The sequence below is a fragment of the Berghia stephanieae genome, chromosome 13 (genome assembly GCF_034508935.2).
Source record: "Berghia stephanieae isolate SIO BIC M18660-M18661 chromosome 13, UCSD_Bste_1.3, whole genome shotgun sequence".
Classification (NCBI taxonomy): Eukaryota; Metazoa; Mollusca; class Gastropoda; order Nudibranchia; family Aeolidiidae; genus Berghia; species Berghia stephanieae.
This window is the reverse complement of record NC_088372.1, coordinates 11986089-11994267: the sequence shown is the minus strand read 5'-3', so window position 1 is coordinate 11994267 and position 8179 is coordinate 11986089. Positions and strand designations below refer to the sequence as shown.

Genomic DNA, 8179 nt, shown 5'->3' with positions numbered 1-8179 from the left:
GAGAAAGAGAGAGAAAGAGAAAGAAAGAGAGAGAGAGAGAGAGAGAGAGAGAGAGAGAGAGAGAGAGAGCGAGAGAGAGGTTACAAATTACCCTGATAGATCATACCCCACTCCCCTTCTCTATCTCTGGTTCTCCTCGGTTCTCTCTCTCTCTCTCTCTCTCTCTCTCTCTCTCTCTCTCTCTCTCTCTCTCTCTCTCTCTCTCTCTCTCTCTCTCTCTCTCTCTCTCTCTCTCTCTCCCTCTGTGTGTGTGTGTGTATATATATATATATGTGTGTGTGTGTGTATGTGTTGTGTAATGTATATGCAAAAAATATAGATTTACGTAGGTGAATGGGTCTTTATTCTACAAATCCGTGTTTCTCTATCTCTCTATTTTTAAAAAAATCCTGTTTATCCTATTCATTCATCAATCTATCTACCTATCTATCCATTTATCTGTTTATCTATCTACTTCTCTCTTTCTCTTTTTCTCGATCTCTCTTATCTCTCTCTCTTTCGCTCTCTCTCTCTCTCTCTCTCTCTCTCTATCCCAATCCCAATATTCTTCCCTTATTATTTCCTTACAGTCTCTCTCTCTCTCTCTCTCTCTCTCTTTCTCTCTCTCTCTCTCAATCTCTCTCTCTCTGACTGGTATGCAATGTTCTTATATTGTGTAAGACATTGAAACTTCTACTAATAGTAATTCTACTAATCCCTGATAGCCTCGTCCCTCCTCCCCTCCTCCACCTCACCCCCCTCCCCCCACTTCCCCACCCCAACCCACCCACCCACTAATCTCCCACCGCCTATAAACCATCACAGTTGTCCAGGTCATTCACTCAACTTAATCTATGCAGCTTGACGTCTCGTCTATATCCGATTAATTGAACCGGAGGAATTTGTGCACATCTGTTGTCAAAAACTCAGTGCTGAGGAACGGGATCGGGAGTGTCCATATTATAATATACTATTTGTAACATAGAGTTTTACCAAGCTGTTTGAAGATGCGGGCAATTTTTTTTTTTTTTTTTTTTTTTTTGTATTGAGAGGAACAAATAAATATAGTTTTCTTCAGTACAAAAAAAAAAACCCTAACCCAACTCCAAATAAAAACAAACAAAAAACAAACAAAAAAAAGAAAAAGAAAAAGAAAAAGTAAAAAAAAAAAAACCAGCAGCATAAAAAACAATCAGAAAAATAACAACAACAACAACAACAACAACAACAACAACAACAACAACAACAACAACAATGAAACAAAACAATATTAATAGCCGTCTATCTTCTAGTTTAAAGTAATGTTTTATAAATCACAAAATTTGTAAAAAAAAATAAAATAATAATAATAATTGTAAGGCTTTAAAAATAACACTAAATTATGTATATAGCATGTTATTATTGCTTTATAAATTTGAGGTTAACGATTTAATTTGTGTGTTGATATGACATTTCAATAAAAATTTGAACATGGTCGGTAAGGAGAGAGTTAACGTACAAACAATACAATATACCGCCTCAATGACTCAAAGCGAGGACGAGAGACGCATGCGCACAACCAACATGACGTTCACTCTCTAATAACTTTTCCGCCGGTGACGTCCAATCAAGGGACGCTACTCTTCCGCTAATCTCATTCCCTATAGTGTCTTACCCAAAAACACAATGCCAAAAGCAAGATTTTTGCAATCATTTTCATTCATCTAGTGACTAACCACATACACTCATCATCGCTTGCACTTGTATTATAAGACGAGACACGAGACACCATGCATACCTTCCATTGAACTACCGATGTCATACCAACAACAACAAAAAAGGATTACACACAGAAACAAAACAAAAATCAAAACATAACAAACCAAAAATAAGCAAAACAAGACAATTCCCCCCCCCCCCCCCCCCCCCCCCCCCCTCAAAGAAAAAATTAAAGCTGTATGGCTTCGCTATTGTATTAAGCTGCTAGAAGTTGTGGACTGTAAAAGGTGTCTGTACAAAAATGAAGATGACAGCTTCAAAATATGAATAGAATACTCTATTTAGCCAGTTAACAGCTGTACTCTGGAGAGAGAAAAAAAACTCGTCTTCGGTGAATTTGGCCAGTAAACTTGTCCTTTAAATTATGCCGATCTATTGTTATGACTCTCATCTTGTTAAAGATGTGCGGCTATGTGGTCTAGTGGTATGACACTCGCTTTCGGATCGGAAGGTCCTGGGTTCGAGCCTCGCTCGGCGCATAGTTGAGTCCTTGGAAAAGGCTCTTCACTCACATTCTCTCACCTTACTCAGGTGTAAAATGAGTACCTGGCCGTTAACAGCGTTGTCTCTGTCCGAAAAATTGTAATATCGCCTAACAGGCGTCATGTCCCGTCCTACATGTTAAGTGTTGCTGTTGGCCATGGACCCATTGTAAAGCGCTTTGAGCACGTTTAGTGGATATTGCGCTATATAAAAGCTCAATATTTTAAATATAAAAGACACTCAAATCTGGGACATCATTGAAGTCTTCCTTGAAGTCCCAGGTTTGAGAGTTTTTGACAAGATGAGGGTCATTTAAATCAATCAATGGATATTTGAAGGACGAGTTTTCTGGCCAAATATTTAAATGTGAGTTGTTTTTGGGTTTGTTTTTTTTTTTTCAGAGAACTGCAGTTATCTGGTTAAACACGGACAATTTTCAATAACCTCCAACCGTCTTTCTGGATTTGACGTAATGTGGTAACATCTTAAGTGGTTTGTTTGTTGGTTGTTTTGTTTGTTTGTCTATTTGTTTGATAGTATTTTGTTTGTTTGTTTTCGTTTTTTTTTTTTTTTTTTTTTTTGTTTTGTTTTGTATTGTTTTTTGTTTTTGTTTTTTTCGTTTTTTGTTTTCTATTATTACTTGCTGAAGAAGGGTTTTGAGCCCGAAACGTACAGTACTTTAATGACGTCACTAGCATTTTATCTACATATTTGAACTCGGGGTGACCTGGTATAAAAGTCCGTTAGTGTGTACCTACTTTTTAAAAAATCATATCAATAATCTTTTGATCACAATCTAAGTGTCAGAAAAACAAACAATGTGTTATCGAGTTATAGACGCCAGTAATCCGAGTTGGACTTGAGGAAATAATTGATAAAACTAAAAACGATTAAAAAGAAATCAATCAACTAATCAAAACAACGTCAGCGGTTATTGATTTTGATATCAATCGACGTGCACATAGTTGCAGGTCTGATAACCGAACATAATTATGGGCTCGATTTAACATCTAGTCGTAATGGGAAATGTTTTACGTTCGTTTGAGAGTACGTGTTAATGCCCATGACAACAATGAGCCCATTGACATTTTGGGTTGTCGGGCCTGTAAATAAGTATACGTTGATTTGAACCCTTTTACATCTGGAGTTCGAATTTGTGCTTGACTCGTAGTTATTTCAAGTTATGATAAAGGAACCTACCAGGCGACTGGTACTGTATGAAATGGAAATATGTTTCCGCGTGTCCTGTTATGGGGAATAAATGAAATATTGTGTGTGAAGCGCATTTAGCATGGTAACTCCGTAGAAATGCGTTCATATAGATATTCATATTTAGATAATTTGTTTAATTCGTTTGACAACCCAAATTGTAATGGTTTGTTTCATAGTTAAAATGGAAATTATGGTCTCAGACCAATGTGAAATTAATAGTACCGATCCATTACAACAATGCTAAATTAAGCCGTGTCATTGCATGACATAATCAGTCGGAAGGTGAAAATTTTGGATTTTTAAAAAAAAATTTTTTTCCTTTTTTTTCCTCATAATCTGAAAGAATATGCTCACCATGATAGTATTTCAATTTTTATCTGAAGTAAATCGGGTGATTTTTCATGAAGTTATGGTGATATGTATGGGGAAGGTATCCAGCAACTTTTCTCAAATTTCATACGTTTTCAACATGACAGCCATAAAAAAAATATATTTAGAAGTGAAATTAAGTTTTGATTTTTCCCGAAGATATACAAAAAGGGTTGATTTAATTGTTTGTGACAAGAACTCATTTTTGATAAAAACTAAACTTGGTAATATCTCAGTTCATCATCATCAACAACAACAACAACAACAATAATAATAATAATAATAATAATAATAATAATAATAATAATAATAATAATAATAATAATAATAATAATAATAATAATAATAACAATAATAATAATAATAATAATAATAATAATAATAATAATAATAATAATAATAATAATAATAATAATAATAACAATAATAATAACGATAATAATAATAATAATAATAATAATAATAATAATAATAATAATAATAATAATAATAATAATAATAATAATAATAATAATAATAACAGCAACAACAATATCACCACTACCACCACCACCACCACCGCCACCACCACCACCACCAACAACAACTACAACAACAACAACAACAACAACAACAACAATAACAAAAAAAAACAAACTCTAACACAATACATGGGCAGGCCCAGGTCATGACAAACAGCAACGATTTGACATAGCTACTAGGTTTAGTCGAATCAGCAAAAAGAAAATACTTTAGCGAGAACATCCGTAAACAGCTGACAGAAAACGTAAGAAGAGAGTGTCTGGGTTGATGGAGGCTGTTATGGTGAAGGGGGATTAAACTAGTGAGAAATTTTGAAATAATAAACGAACAATAACAGATTATTGAATAACGTGATATATAGATAATAGTAAAACTGCAGACTAGGCAATCGGGGTATCAACTTTTCAATATGACGTATTTCACTCCTCTCCCAAAAATAGTAACGCGTAGTGATATCAAGTTTACAATAACAAATTGTGACGTCAGATTATCAAGCGTTAAATTTCACAAAAAATTAGATTTTTAAAAGAAAGACGTATCTATCATTTAAGTATAGATAGTATGCGCTTGGCTAAGAAGCTCACAACTTTGCCATCCGGAAGTGTAACGGACCAACACACAAAACTATGTGTAACTTTGAACATTTATAGTCTGGATAATACAGTTAAGAAAGAATTCCTCATAAATGTGATGGCAACAAACAATAACAAAGACCGAATGACGTCAACTTCATTATATCTATATTGGAATATGTCTTTTATTCAAAGATGACTTATCGGTGTCGACTGAGGGGTAGAATATACGATTCTTTCATTCCTTTGTATTCAGTTACGAGTTATTTTTATCGTGCCGAATAAAACTACGAGCTTACGAGTGTGCGTTATTGCACGATAACATATAATGAGTTTTATAAATACAAAGGATATAAAGAATACGTTTATTCCACCCCTCCATGTAAGATATACAAGTCTAGATATTTTGTGACCAATTATATGGTAGTAGATAGTACTTCTATTAACGATAATTTGTATTTTTCTCCATCTGCTGGAATTACATTTTCACCACAACAACAACAACAAAAATAAATAAGATAAAAACGTTAGATTTGTATTCATGCAAACCAAAAGATTATTTATAAATGCCAACCACACACACTCACACACAGAATCGCACAACACAACACACAGAGATAGAGAGACAGACATATATTTAGAAAGATATATATATATGTATATATGGGCATATATATAATATATGCATATATGTATATATATATATATATATATATATATATATATATATATATATATATATATATATATATATATATCTACAGGTAGATAGATAGATAGATAGATAGTAGATAGGGAGTGAAACAGAAATACGAGTAAGAGGGAGGGAAAGAGAAGAAGAAGAGGTGAAGAGAGAGAGAGAGAGAGAGAGAGAGAGAGAGAGAGAGAGAGAGAGAATGTACGCGTGTGTGTGAGAGAGAGAATGTGTGTGTGTGTGTGTGTGTGTTAGAGAGAGAGAGAGAGAGAGAGAGAGAGAGAGAGAGAGAGAGAGAGAGAGAAATAACACACATAAATATGTCATACAAACAAAATACCCACACATCAGTCGCCAGCCAATATCAAAATGACATACAGCCTTTACCTATATCTATTATGGATTTTAAAATCAATAGGGTTAAATCTATCCAAACCTCCCCACCTCCCACCTCACCTCCGACCCCAGTAACACCCAACCCCTGAGACCGTTGGACTTTAAATCCATCTCATTGTGACATTGAAACACGGTGCACCTTTAGGAGATAACAGCATTCCGACAAGCATTTTTCTTGTCTCCACAACAAGAGAAACTTACACTGTGTATTCACTCGTTTATTCAATACCTATATCTAAATTTTACACACAAGTTTTATCTCTGTTTTCTTCAGTCTTCTTGTCACTTTCAGTGTGTCAGGCGTTCAGCTGTAGGACGGACCATAAAGGACGAACGGTAAGACAATTTATTATTATTAATAATCATATTAAAGTGGCCCAAAACAGTGTGTCCTACGCCCGGACGTTTAAAGGGGAGATATGAATTGCTTGACTGAAGAAATATGATGTCGGGACGGCGATAATATAGTCATTTTCAAGGGAAACTAGACCGTTTGTATTTGCCATTTTCTCACATAAGAGAAAAGAAAGTAGTACGTGTTATCTTAAAGATATAAAACAAGAATCAGCATTTTGATATTCCCCACGAAACAACAAACCATCATCTTTACTCTTTCTTCCCCTCCACCATCCGACTTTGGAACTCCCTACCAAATGTAAACAAGCCCTTTCGACTGATGACTTCAAAAAAGTCGCTCCCTGCTCCCTTCTAAAGCCCCTGTTACTGAAAAATCGGTCATACAATCTTCAGCCTGAAGCTTTGGCCTTAATGGGAGAAGAAGAAGTAGTCGACAATTTAATTGTTTCTCTCTATTGATGTATCGCTTGGCTTTTTTTGACACAATAAATGAGGAGCAGATGCAAAGTGACTTTTTGTAAATGCGCACCCAAAAGATAAATTTCAGGTATTAAATTTCACATAAGCGTTACTACTCACTAGTTGTCACACCAAATGTGACCCATCGTCTCAAAACGGTATTATGTCGGAACGAACCAGATGATTAAAAGCCGAATTTAATGTTAAAACTGGTCAAAAATATAAATTGTTGGCATTAGCACCCTAGAATATGGTATCCATTCTCCTCAATAAATCGTATAAACTCAACACAAGTCTAATTTTTCTGGCTATAAATTCAATTTTCAACATCTTTACCAACCCGACTTAATACCGTTTTGAGGCGAAGGGTCACAAATGTTCACGCTGACTGAACGTGGTTTCAAAAGCCCTAGCTACCCCTTTTTGCACAAAGTTGCTCGACTGAAATGGGCACTGGGATCTCAGAATAATATTAATGTGGGACAGTGTTCTATTTACAGACGGATCGCACTATGAAGTTGATTCTAGAGACACAAAACGGATTTGGATTTTGTGCTATTGACGTCGAGGTGAACGTTTCAATGACGAAAGCATCATTGAAGAAACACATCGAAGACTTGAATCTGAAATAATGCGAGAAGTGATAATTGGAAGAAAAACCTAATTAATACGTATCAACCAAAGGCTCAACTCAGACCTATTATTCTTATATATTATATGTGACCCATCGTCTCAAAACGGTACTATGTCGGAACGAACCAGATGCTTAAAAGCCGCTGGTCCAAAATATAAATTGTTGGCATTAGCACCCTAAAATATGGTATCCATTCTCCTCATCGTATAAACTCAACACAACTCTGATATTTCTAGCTATAAATTCAATTTTCAACATCTTTACCAACCCGACTTAATACCGTTTTGAGGCGAAGGGTCACATATTATCTTATATGCCCTGTCGTAGCGGCACCATAAGATTCCGTCGCCTAGGCATTTCCTGAAGGAATATAGATAATCCATCAATCAGAATGTCTGATGTCAACAGGAATCACCAATGAAGTCTAAGTGAGCAAATTGGGGGTTAATAATCTTGCCCTAGGAAAAAAAAACGAAATTGCCTGAAGTGGGGCTCGAACCCGGGATAACCGTGCAATGCCATTTCGCCCCCTATTATTATACATCAACAATATTCTTGAACCAATCGTCGTCAAGTAGTGATATTCCAGCATGATGACTCCTCACCACATAGAGCTCGTCAAATTATATCTATTTTCCTAAACGATTCAAATGTAAGGGCTAACCAGCACCGGAGACTGACTTAGACGACCCGGCACTGCCTTCCTCTGCCGTCTTCCGGATAAAGACGTCCGGCACGAACAAA

General features: G+C 35.6%; 1 protein-coding gene across 1 annotated transcript in view; it reads left to right on the top strand.

Annotated features, from left to right (window-relative positions):
- The first annotated feature begins 6141 nt into the window (after nt 1-6141).
- Nucleotides 6142-8179, top strand: part of LOC144959113 (SPATS2-like protein) — a 54277-nt gene continuing 52239 nt past the window's right edge. The window contains exon 1 of the mRNA XM_078891538.1: nt 6142-6321. The gene's annotated coding sequence lies outside the window, so the exon portion shown is untranslated. The remainder of the gene's footprint in view (nt 6322-8179) is intronic.